Source organism: Egretta garzetta, unplaced genomic scaffold (assembly GCF_000687185.1).
Source record: "Egretta garzetta isolate BGI_Z169 unplaced genomic scaffold, ASM68718v1 scaffold233, whole genome shotgun sequence".
NCBI classification, from domain to species: domain Eukaryota; kingdom Metazoa; phylum Chordata; class Aves; order Pelecaniformes; family Ardeidae; genus Egretta; species Egretta garzetta.
This window is the reverse complement of record NW_009259194.1, coordinates 1,078,494-1,092,163: the sequence shown is the minus strand read 5'-3', so window position 1 is coordinate 1,092,163 and position 13,670 is coordinate 1,078,494.

Genomic DNA, 13,670 nt, shown 5'->3' with positions numbered 1-13,670 from the left:
CCTTCTTTGTCAAAAAACAACCATATGAGGATGTTTTCCAGGTAGGAGATCATTAAGTTTGCTGTGGTAGGGTAGTGGGATGGGGCTCGCCTTTTGTGGTGCTTGAAATTTTTCTTTCTCTGGTTGTGGCTGGCTCTTGCTGGCTTGCAGCCTGTGATCCCGCCTAAATGGTGGTGTTTTCTGTTGGCTTTTGTAACGGTTTGGGAAAGGCTGTGCTAGAGGCTGGGCTGCTGTTTCTTTTTTGTAATAATAGCTCTCTTGCCTGTTTTGTGGTATTCTGCATAGTGGGCTTGCCAGTTCAGTTGGGTTTGCTGTATTCAGTATAATGGTGAAATAATCAGTAGTGATATAGATATCTTCAGGTAAGGCACCAAGACCTGCAGAAAAAGAGGAGTTTGTTCACAAATATTCCCAGGTCTTCTGGTTCTTGGGTTTAGCTTGATCTTTTTCCTCAGTAAATATGACAAATGTAAGCTGCTTTTATTATAGAAAAAGCGTCTACACGTAGGGCTGTAGCCACTGTCCTTTGTATTATTTAGCTAATCCAAACTTACATTCCATTGTGCATAAACCATCACTTTACAAATTTTTTTGTGTTTGTCTTTCCTCCCCCCCATCATTTCTAGTAATGGGGTAGTGCTAGGAGAAAGGATGTTGTGCTAGAATAGATTTGAGACTTAGATTAGCATGGATGGGTCGTGTCTCTTGCTCTGTCAGTGCCTAACAGAACGAAGGGTGTTATTATACAGAGAATTAAAGCAGAAAGGTAGCACAGTTGTAGTGTGGTTTTCTCTGCCAGTAGGTATGGGATTTTAGCTGCTTTGTGGAGATGAGGTAGACACAGTGGACTCCAGAGTGTGAAGTTCTTTGTTTTGTTTTAACCCAATTCTCACTTTTCCAAAGCAAATCTGGTCTACCTGTATTTCCTCAGGGAGGGATTTTTAGGGGGTTTTTTGGTGAGTAATCAAATTCCAGTTCTTGCCTTCCCATCTGAGCATGTGTAGGTGATGGGGGTGGAAAAAAGAAAATGGAGGTAGAAAATTATGACTTTGCACATGCAATGATAACTCTTTTGGAGACCCTCTTGTAGGAGGTATATTTATTGAGGCCTTAATCCTGCAAACTGTTTAATGTTGCCTGAATTAGATACTTAACAGCTTGTGCTTTGGCAGCTGTTTGGCTCAACCTGTAGTGCTATTCCTTTAAGCACAGGAGGTAATGAGAAAAGGAACACAGGGAAGTTCAGTCTGGTGTAAATGAGGACATTGCTGTTTTACTGTCTAGTAGCAAGGAGCAAAGGTTCAAATACGCAGGTGGTGCTTGTATGACAAGGTTCAGCAATCACCATCATGGCCTTTTGTGTCAGCTTAAAATCTGGTGCTTGGTCGCTTCAGATAAGATTGGGCTTGCAACACTTGGCTTGTATTCTTGCTCTTATTAGGTCACTTGCACAAATCCTTTCAAACTTCTTTACTTTCCTCTCTCCATCTCTTGGGGGGGAGGGGGAAAGCGACTTAGGTACTTCCAATCTATGTAGACACTTACAAATGCAGGATAAAAACTATAGAGACTAAACTGTACTTAATTGAAAATGCTGCAGCGTGGCTGTGCCCCAATTATGGCTGATTTAAGTGTATTTCAAGGAGAATAGTTGCTCCATGTGTTTCACTTTTGCACATCGAAATATTTTAAGCAAGTTGTTTATTGAGACAACTACCTAAAAATCCAATGTGTTATACAAAAATGTTACAATAATTGATGTCTCCTCCTTATAGTAAGACATAACAAGTTGGTTTGCAAAGCGATGACTCTCTTAGCTTTTCATTGGAAGGCATTAAAGACTTATCCAGACTGAGTAGTTTCTGGTTAAAAACATAATGATCTAAGCTACCATATATTAATGCATCATCTGAGACTCTCAAACAAGAATCAGGGCCCTGCTGAGCCAAAGGATATGAAAGTGGGTAACAAAGATGGGCAGTATCTTCTTGCGTTTTCAGTGTAGCATCAAGCTGAATGCAGGAAGTGTCCAAATAAGAAGTAACCAAGTGGTGATAGTTGTTTGTAGCTGGCTGTGTTACAGCACCAGGCACATGAGGTTTTTGGTTCCTGGCACTACAGTGTAGTGATTCTAGGTTTGAAAAAAAATCAGAATGAGAATTGATGTAATTTGGGGCTGCTATGAATTACAGAAACTTTCTTCTGCATTAAGGTCTTAAGTTCTGACTAGCGTACTTGAAGATAAGTGCAGGTGTCAGCCCTTCTCTGAAGGGTGTCGGAAGAAGGAGCCCCCTAAAAGTAAGGATGCAGTGGTGTTGTCATAAAAGCAGTCTATCCACCCTGCTGAATTTACATGCATGTTATACAGAGCATGATACTATCTTGGAGAAACTGCTTATTGTAGATAATCTTGTACTTGAAACAGGTAGCGTGTCCACAATCTTACAGCCAAAAGATGTGCCTTGAATTTGTCAGAGAGGTTGCTACTAGCGCTCCTAAGATGGACGGTAATTTGTGTGTGTTTTTTGCTGGTGTATTTTTGTTTTGTTTTCCCCAAGGTGGTGGCTAATGAGTGCTTCCTATCTGCAGGTAGAGGCTGACTAACAGATGGTGGCACCAGTGTTCTGTGACAGGTAGGAAACAGGCTGGAAGTTGCAATGTTTCCAGTTTGTGGAGGATTAACTTTTGTCGTGCTATTTATCTGACTCTGCCACTAGTCCTAAAGTAATTCCACAGTCTATGTGCATGGAGACACTCTCCTGTGTGTGTCAGTGCTACATGGCAAGAAATGTTTTACCCCCCTGGATAGCAGACAGCACTGTTCATACACTGTTCAACACATACAAATATCTTAAGGGTGGATGCCATGAGGATGGAGACAGACTCTTCTCAGAGGTGCTCAGCAACAGGACAAGGGGCAATGGGCACAAACTGAAGCAGAAGAGGTTTCAGTGGAATATGAGGAAGAACTTCTTGACTTTGAGGGTGCCCGAGCCCTGGCCCAGGGGGGCTGTAGGAATGCCAGGCAAGAAAATGGTGGCAGAATACCGAGTCTCTGCTCTGAACTTAAAGACTGAGCAAACATTTCTATCAAGTGTTACTTGGGAAGCAAAATATTTACGCTACTCAAAAGTGGGGAGTGACAAGACTTTATAGAAATCAGTTTGACCTTAAGATGCTGTAAGGAAAAAGAAAAGAAAGACAGGAAAGCCTGTGGGAGAATAATATGGTTCAGAAGACAGAAAAGGCATCTCTGCTAGAATATCAGTACTAGGAAGGCATTTGTTCAGGGTTATGTGAGTAGGAGGTATTACATTCATTCAGTGAGTGTAGCTTGCTTTGTGTTGAGAAAGGGTATCAACTTTATAATAATGATTAAATAAATGTACGTCATTAAATTCCATCAGTGCATACCAGACAGAGCTATTAAAGTGGTTCATGAATGAAGTCTAACCAAAGTTCTAGCAAAAAGAGAACAGCAAGACAGCATTAGGTTTATTTATTATTGAAGACATTAAGGTTCTAGTGGTGGTGTGGCTGTACGGACCACAAGGTGGTGGCATTGCTCAGGTAAACGGTATACACAGTACTGTGATTTTAATCTTTTATTTTTTTTGAGCTGCAGGTTTGTCTTTTGTGCTAGCTGTTTGGGAAAGCTAGTTTTGGAAAGGAAATCACATGTTTATAGTCTGTTGCATAATTAATCAGGAGTGTAAAATACACTTCTTGATGGGAGGGACTTTTATTTTCTCTTTTGGAACACTTTTCCTCTCCTGCTTTTTGCCAACCCTAGTTATTAAGCACCTTAAATAACATTTACCTGTCTTACAAAAGGACTGAATATAGTTGTGCTCTGGGAATTGGGAGAGTAGGGCTGAGTTCATGGCTTCCTGTGTGATTTCAGGCAAGTGACTTAACTTTTGTGGACCTGTTTCTGATATGTAACTGGGAATATACCATTTGACCGTCTGTTCTCCTCTTATTTACTGTGCAGCCTCTCCAGGCATGACACATGCATATAATGCCGAACTCACTAGTGTCCTGCCTCGAGTATTTCAAATACTCTTGTAATCTTTGCAAAATTAAGAGGTACAGCACCAAAACATCTTTTATTTAATTGTTGCTAATAAACTTGTACAAATGAGTTCAGTGACAGGGGCTCAGTGGAGATGTGCACCAGTGGGCAGCCCATATTGAGGTGGTGCTGAGCCCTATTCCTTGACATGTGGACTTGAACCATGAATGAGCCTCCGTACTCCCACCTTAATAGTATTTTAAAGATCTGTCTTTTCTCTTTCTGCCTGAGTTGTCAAGGCTTCTGCTCTAGGACTGGGATCTCCTGCCTCAGTGGGCATGCTGACAGCTGCCAAGCTCCCCGCATTTCCTCCCAGCTTGTTGAAAGTGCTATTAGTGGGATCAATTTAGGTCTTCAGTTCAATTACACTGCCGCCTCCTCCTGTCCCTTCATGGGTCCTCCTTTTCCAAGATCTTTCCATGGCCTCTTCAAGTGCCTTTCTCCAGTGCTATCAGAGCTGCTGTCTTACCAGCCTGTTTACCATCACCTTTACTCCTACACCAGTGTAGGCTTAGTTCAACTCTCCCCCTCCCTGCACACGCCCTTCCTTCTAGATCATCTGTCAGTGTCTGAGGAGAAAGTTTTCTGCCAAACTCTTCAAACTTTGGAAAGTTTAAAACCAGATTGATAATCTTTTCCCATTCCTTTCCTAGGAATTCACTTGACCGGAAGATGAGCTCCACAGGAGGGTGGGGTGGTGGTGGTGGAATTGCAGAATTCATCTGCTTTCTTTTGAAGAGTTTTAAACCGTGTTATATGGATTAAATCATAGACTTGTGATTTTAAATCTTTTATGTTTGGCATCTGTCAACTGAATGGTCAGTAAGGACTTCTGCTTTTTCTACTAGCTGCTGCTTTTACATTTATCCTACAGGCATATTTCTTTTTATTTCCTTTAACCTGTATTTCTTGACTTGCGTGTGGATTCTGAACTCTTGGATGCATGGACTTTCTGGACCTGACTGCACAGCACAAGAGAAACTTGATCTTATGCTTGGGGTTCTGTTATGGCAAAATATAAGGCTGGTGTGCGTTGTGAAGTCAGTGATCAAATGTCCAAGTGCAGCTTTGCTATCGCTGGAATTGACAATAAAACTTTCACAGCTCGTCCAGTTCCCTTAATTCTAGATCTGTTGTGCTTATGAACAACAAATGTACTTGAGGTACTTGGGGACAGGAAATCAGTGCAGGTGTTAAAACATGTCAGATGATCAAATATTTAGTTCCTATCTTACCAAGTAATAAGGCCAGGTGTAAAACAGTGGTTCTGTTAACTATTAAGACTTGTAAACTATATTCCCCATTTTACAAAAAGTGTGGAAGTGGAAATTTTCCAACTGTTGAGTAGAACTTTAACATTTTATCAGTATCTGAAGTTTTGCCTCTAGTGGCAAGCTAAACACATATAATTTTATGTATATTATAAATGTACATGTGTTCATGCATACTGCGTATGTGTTAGAGTGTGTAAGTGCGGTGATTCAAGTTTTCAGATAATACTGTAAATACAAGTGAATGTACTTGGCTCGTTTAACCAGTACTTGGTGGAAAGGCAAAGGTTGTCTTGTTCCCAGCCCACAGCATGTTCCTTAAAACAGATGTTTGTGTCTTGGCTGTTGATGGCTTACTTCTTAAATGTTACTATTTTGCAGGGTATGTGGCAAATGTGCCAATAATTGAGCTCTGGGGAAATATTTTCACATATTCGTGGATAGCATTGTCCCACAATCCAGAAGCTTCTGCGATCCAATCCCATCTCCACAGCTGACCTGCTGCAACTTTGACTTCTGTGTGCTCCCACTTCCCCTCTTACTGAATAGGAATGATACAACAGCATTTACCTAGTGCAGGTGCTGAGAAACTTGCCTTGGTGCTTGTATTAAAAAGGGAGAAAGAAACAACAAAACCCACATCAACCAACCTACTTTGTAGGGCTTCTTGATCGTTTTTGAAGGCATTCGACATGCATGTTAACCTGACTCTAAGAAGAACTTGCAGGGGTGTTGGAGAAGTGTGTGTTATGCTTGGGTATTCATTGAAATGGGTTTTGTCAAATTGTGTATGAATGATGGAGAAACAAGCCATTTGACTATTGCTGAATTGCACTTTTATGGAAACTGGCTCGTAGTGGTCAACAAAAACAGGAAAAAAAATCAAGAAGTGAAAACGTGAAGAAATTAACTGGGTCAGTTTTTCAAAAAGCACTCTTCCAAATTGCACTAATCATTGAAGAAAATTTGATTCTTGCTTTTATGATTTGGAGATGTGAAATGAGAAGTGTTTATTAAGATGACTTATTAGTTTATACAAAGCGTTTTGCCTAATTGGCGGTGTCATATGCTGATTACCCTGCCAGATAAAAAAATTGAATAGCAGTGGAAAAAGTGAAATGTGGTTTTTTGCTTTGAAATGTAGGTCTTTACCACTTGACCAAATCTGCTTAGGCTGCGTGCTATGCAAGGCTAATAACGCCCAGGAAAATTCTTGTTTCTTTCTTATTTAATCTTGTAGTCTTGTTTCTTGCCACACTCAAGTCCTCTTTGGAACTCCTTTACAAATTGCTGTGAACAGCTTAGCACAGGGGAGCACTGGACTCTTGGTTTGAGCCTTCACATGCTGTTTGAACAAGGGATGATAATAGAAGTAGAGATTTTTCATTGTCTGGCTTCCCAACCTATGGTCTTGTTTTGAGCCTTGGCAGCTGAAAATGAGAACAATAAGAATTTCCTTATCCATTGGAAATACATATCTAAAATAGTAGCAGGTGTGCATGAAACACAAATTTCTTCCTTACCAGTTTTCACATGATTTTTTTAAAATCAAAACATAATAGGTTTTCTATCTGTTTTCTCACTGGAAACCAGTAAGGCTGTGTAATTACTTAATGGACACTGGTCCTAGCCTTAAGTAGGAAGTGCTGGCTGACTGTAGCAGCTGGCAGAGCGCCAAAGCAAAGTTTGAAGCTGTTTGATACCTGCAAAGGCCTTTTATTGCCTGTAGGCTCTGTCACCATTAACATTATTCATATTCTACATGGGGAAAAATAAGATGCCATAAACCATCTTGTAAAATGGTTTTCCCCTCTGGAGGTTGTACATGCTGTGCTGCTCTGCAGTTTGGCCTTCCACACAGTGTGTGTTCGAGCTACCCGGCCCCCTGCCCAGCACTCTCAGCCCAGTCAAGTCAAGGTCAGCATAGCAAATCCTGGGTGTAAGGGTGCCTGCACACAGCTTGCAGCAGAAGCTAGTGTTAGGCCTCCGCTGGAGGATTTTATCTTAAGTGACACCCCAGACCATCGTATGTCAGAGGTTCAAGAGAGTCTTAAATCTTGTAGCTTTTGGGGCACAACCCTGTAGGGCGTCAGGTACTTTCAAGGTCTTGGCTAAGTGTAAGGCAGGGCCCATAGTTGAGGGTACTCAGAAATACTTGGAGCAAATAGGGGACTGTAGTGAAGGGGAAAGTAAATAGCAAGTCTTTGAAAGCAAGTGGCTGTCCTTCTGTTACTTAATAGTTATACTGCGTAGTCTTAAGTATTCTGAGTTAAAGTTGTATTTTCTCCTTCTGGCTTCCCTGTCTGTGCCTCTGCTTTATCTTCTTTCCCCCCGATGTTTGATTGTGAGGAGATAAAGCTACAGCACTGCTCTGGATTAGACCTTAGCTACTAGGATGGTATGCAAGCACAAAGTAAATTGATAGCACCATCATATGTTTGTACTTCCAACATGAGATAGCAAGGAGATGGAAAGACTTAAAGATGTATGGCAGGTACTTGCTGTAAGCAAATTGCTTAGCCTGTCTATAGCATTTGTAATTACTACTTTTCTGGTATTCACTTGCATCAAGATGATCCCTAAATGGGCTTGCTAGAAGGACATATCTACGGAAATATTTTCAAATGAAAGCTGGAGCTTGTTCTTACTAGAACTGATCTGGCTGCAGATTATGAATGGAAGAAAGGAAATTATATGCCATATGCTTCAACATATTCTAGTCTTCAGATGCTCTGAACACATGCTCTTGAAAACAACAGAGGGTGTTTTCCTTCCCTAAAGCCAAAGAATGCGTGTGCACCACAAAGCTGTGTCTGCTCAGGGTGGTGTTCTGAAACCCTCCGAACCTGCTCATTTGTTTTGTTGTCACTGATGTCCTGTGGACTCGGAATCAGTAAAGGCTTATTTTTTGTCTTTAGCAAGTAGCTGAAGGGGAGGGTGCACATGGAGAACTGGTTTTCTTCCACTCCCATTCACCCTCCACCCCATATTGGTCAACTGGTGCACAATGAATCTATAAAGCTGATGCTGCCTGTCATGGAAGGACCATCCTGAATAGAGGCGTCTTCTGATGAACCACAGCTAGTGTGGCAATTCTTCCATCTGCAGGGGAAACGGAAAGTCAAGAGAAACTTATCTGAGCTGATGTAATGGCTTACTGCAAGCTCTTGCTATGATTTAAAATATCTCATGGTTTGTAATGAACTTTACAGTGGGCAAATAACCCGCTGCACAGCCTGGCTCTGGCTGGGCATCATAAAGGTGCCTTTTTGTGTTGTGTTAACAGTTCTTCTCCGGTCTAAGTCTAACCTGACTTCTGCACTTGTCTCTTATCAGCTAATTCTAATTTGACACCCTTAGCTTGATTTCTTAAACCAACTTGAATCCTAAAACTTGTAGAAAGTGATCTGCTTCTTGTGCTGTATATTAATGGAGTTTGGATTTTTCTCCTGAACACTATTAAAGAGACTTAACTGCTTGCCCAGGCATAATACTGCTGATCAGTCTTGGTCCTGACATCTTCTACAGGTGTGCACGAATTTCTTTCTCCATCCTCATATTTCAGCTTTGCTGCTTCCAGTTTCTGGTTATGGGAAATGTGCTTGAGAAGCCACATCTAAGATTGTTATATATATATTTACTGTAAAAACCTACTAAATATACCAATTTACACTATGTCTGTCAGGCACAAAGCTATGTGTTTTTTCTTCTATGTTTTTTCTTTCTATGTTTTTTCTTCATCTTTCTGTTGTTGTAGCTTAGCTGGGTTGAGGGGGCACGCAGCACAACTTTTTCATTAAAAAAAAAAATAGTAGCAATGCTCTTGAAATACTTCAATATTATCAGGTTATTTAGTAAAATAAATTACTTTTCCTTACTTAACTGATACTGCTGATGGAAATGTGATGCCGTACAACCAAATCCTTTTAAGTAGCAGAACCATTTAGGTGTGTCTAAGTTTCAAAGCATTGATGTTTAGCCTGCCTATGAATACTTAAAATCAGTGATGAAAGAAACAGTTCAAATGGTAAGCTATAATTAAATAGCACAGAAGGCATAAAACTCTGCGTAGATTTCTCACCTCCTAGAAGATGATGTTTAGACTAAACTAGATGCTGATGACTTAAACACTCAAAAACAAAAGCTCAGAATTTTACTAGTTATGGGACCCTAACCTTGGAAAGATCTATCGAGAGCAGTTGGTGTTACGTACCATCAGCTTCACTGCTGGTAATACAAGTGCAAATGTTTGCAGGATCAGAATCTGGCTGTGTAATCTGGCAGCTTTTGAAATGCCATGTGCTGAGGTAGAAGTCCAGTTGGCTTTATCAAGTTAGGTGTGTTAATCATTCTGTTCCACCAAATAAAAAACCAACACTACTTCAGGTTATTTAATATACTTTAGAGAAGAACAGAACTGTCTCTTCAAGGTTGTAAAGCTCTAATTATGATATACTGAGCTTTTAACTACCTCTTTCTTGCCTTATGGAAAGAATGTAGGAATAGTCAGATTAGATTAGGCTTCTTGTGTATTATATCTTAGCTTCCAGTACCAGATGCTTTAAAAGAAGGCACAGGAAACTTTGCAGGAGGCAGATGTTTTGATTATTGACCATCCCCAAGAGATATTTTCCTAATCCTAATAATTTGTATTATGGTTGCACCAATAAACTCCAGTCAGGGATTCAGAATCTTGATAAGTGAGCTTCTATGTTATACAGAATGGTTAAAGCTAGTTCCTCCTTGAAGAGGCCTGCAACTGCAGCCTCTGATAATATAACCTGTTTTTATTTTTAAACCGCAGAGCTCAATGCCACTTTCAGAATTGGTTTGCACTAATTTATATAACTCTAGGTTGAAAATAGCTTGCATCAGCAATATATCCATGTCCTTGAGCAGCATGAAGTAGGCTGCCTCCATGGTCTTCCCTGAGCCCAGACTAACCAAGGTTCTTAGCACATGTGGGTTACGTGACCTGGGTACTCTTCCAGTTGTTATGGACTCCCGTGTATTGGAAAAAAGGTCCCATAAGGGAAAGATGGTCTTGTCGGACCCTTGTTCTTGTGTACTGTGACTTTTTTGGCGCCCCAGCTTCTCAGCCTATCAAACAGTAATATCGCATGGATTAGGTGAGTTTGTCTCTCCACGTACCTTGAAAGCTTTACGAACACTGAAATTTAGCTAGAAAAACATCTTAAAATAAGAAAACCAAATGCTATAATCAAGCTTATAATGACCCCTCAATAACATAAAATTGGTCTGATCCAAACCCTGTTGAAGTTGCAATGTTTCTGACAATGTACTAGGCTGTGAAGCAAACCCCGTAACTTTCTGTGGGTTTGTGTGTGGTGAAGCTCTGGATTTATCCTGATAGTGAAAGGTTAGTGAAGAGCCTGCAGTGGGTCTACTCACTTATCTGAGTTACGTGAGGTTGCAAATTGGTGTACTTTCTTTATCGAAAACAACTATTTTTCTTTGAGAAGGCTCTGGGGTGTGTGTATATACATGCATCTATGTACGTATGTGCCTGGAAAATGACAGAACTTTGGAAGCTGCAGCTTTTCTAGGTAGGTATCCCTAGCTGGAGGCTGTTCTTCCAGCCAACCACAACAGTGCAACAAGATATGGATTAGGTATGTGTCCGCCCTTCTATTAATGAGAGGCAAAACTGGCGAATTTGGAATTAAAGGCAATGCGCGTATTCCTGCTACAATACTGTTTGCATCAGTTTTGTATTACTATAAGTTGACAGTGTCCAGATTTAAATGTTAGGCTGTGCTACGTGAAAGAACTCAAGAAACTTACAGGTGTTCACAATTTTTATATTTTTGAACACTTTAAAGTGTTTAAAGCTTTTATCAAGCAAGACGCTTAAGGTTTGCTGACTTTTAAGCAGGCAAAGCATCCCTGTGGCATCCCTTCAGAGTGACTATTCCTGTAATTAAAGCTAGGCACCTGTTTAAGGCAGAGCTGCCTTGGGTTGAGTCAAGAAATAAAAATTAGGCCCCCTGTGTACAGATGTTTAAGCATGAGGTTAAGCATGTGTATATTGTCAAGTAATTCTTGCAAGACCACTTGAGTGACTAATATAGGTTAAGTGCCAGTATAAGAATGTTTGTAATCTGGGGGACCACTTTTTATTTGGTTCACATGTTAATGAATTAATTTAATTTTGCTCTCTAGTATGTCTGCATTTATTCAGTTGCTTATGGGGACTCTGTTTGACAGCTGGAGTTGGGTCATAAGTGTGTCCCTGGAACTAGAAAGGCTATGATAACCTAAACTTCTCTTCTTCCTGGTGAATATTTTAGATAGTTTACATACAAAGACGTATTGAAAAGCTGACTGCTTTTTCAATAAACTGCAAAATGAGAGCGAAGCTCCCAGCACAAATATACACCCACTTAAAGTATTTTTCCTGAATGTGCTTGTTGCTTCAAACCTCCATGTGGTTAGAAAAACAAACTTCAGCACTAAGACTTCTCAAATCTGCATTATAAAATAAAATGGAACATACGCTCCCGATGGTAAAATATTATTTGCTAACGTGTTCCAAAAACCATGCTAGGCAAAAGGCAGTAAAAGTATCTTTAAAAAAAAAAAAAAAGTTGGATATAAAACCTAGCAGATGTGTTTTTCTGTTCTAGAGAAAAAAGCACCTACTTATTGGAATGAACGGGAGACTCAAAAGAGGATCTGATGGCTACAATATTTTCTCTCTTTTGGGAAAGATGAGGTGGAGAACTTGTTATTAAATGTTTACATATGCATTTGTAAGTTTGAAAGCATTCCTTTGTTCACCGCTTATAAATGCGATCAGTGGAATCTCTGCAACTTGTGCGTTTTGTAAGCGCTGATCGGTGTGGAGAGTTGCCTTCAGAAAATAGTGCCTTTAAGATGCAAGAGGGGAGGGGAGGAGAGAGGGAGAGACCAGGTATAGCTCATGATTTTACAGCTATAAAGCCATGTTTCTGTTTATTTGCTGATGGGGGTGGAGGGTGGAGAGGATCAGTTATTTTGTGCTTAGGGGTTAAGCTTTTTCCAGCAGTCGAATGGGGGAGTTCTCTTCTGAGAGAACCTGTATGTTGATTATGTAAACCCGGGCTTATAATGAATATAAGCAAAAGCCCTTCAGTGCTTAAATTCCTTGTTTTGCATTTTCCAGTCACAGTTAAGAGCTCAATTTGCTTTCATGCTTTAGTTGCGTGCACCTGAACTGCTTTAAACCTCTCATATTAAAGAGGTTTGAAGAAGCTTTTTTTTTCCTTTAAGCTGCATACGCTCTTATTTCAGTCAAATGAAAGGTCTTGCAAATCAAAAGTAGTCTTGCATCAGTCGGGGTGGACTTGTAATCCAGTTGTGTGTGTAGTGCTCTGACTGCGCTCCGTACGCAGCCCGTGACGTGAGGTCAGAATGCAGCCTGGTCCCGTTTCTCATAGCCACAATTCTGTTGCAGGGTATCCCATGCAAGTAAATACTTTGTTTATGCTTATGTTAGGCTCTTCAAAGTTAATTTCGGGGACTTTTTTGTTCACCAAATACCGTTATATTGCCAAAAATGTGATTGACGTGTGCTTGAACGTGGATCACTTGCCTTGCGAATGACTTAAAACTTAAGCTGTTAACAGCTTAAAGGAACGTTTGTAACAGACACATTTATTTTTCTGGTACGGGTGTACCAGAAAAATGAACCTTCCAGTGAGATTGTTGGATAAAGAGTGAAAGATTAGTTATCCCTCTCCATTCTGACATGGATAATTTTAACCTGCGATTCGTTCCCTCGAGACACCTGAAGGTTGGTGAATTCTCACAAATAGGAACAAGAATGAAATGCTTCCTTCCAAGTGTCGTCTCCAGGCAGAGTTTAACTTTCTCATTGACATTTTTTCCTTCAACGTGAGAGGAAACAATAGCAGTTGTAAGGTTATGCTTTTAAAGGACTCGAGTATTATCTTCACTAGATGTGGTTCTTCCAGCTGGGAGTTGCTAAGATGTGTGGAGTGGTGGAAGTTGACGCTGGTGGATAAAACGACGTTGTTAAAAACCGACTGACAAAGACGAGCATCTCTCCCTACCACGTCAAAACTGCCTCACCTGTCATAGTGACCCCGGCATGTGGAAACGAGTGTGGCAGTCTTGAGGGGAATAGCTCTTCCTCCAGAAGGAAATGATCAGCGCTCACCGAACCAGTTGCTTTTTTTTTTTTTTGTTTCCCCCCCCCTCTCCTTCTTTTTAGTACGAGGAAGAAAATCGCTTCAGGCGGTTCGCGAGAGCGAAAGCCGCGCGGCGCCTGGGCAAGTTGCGGGGGCGCGGGGCTGGTGCGG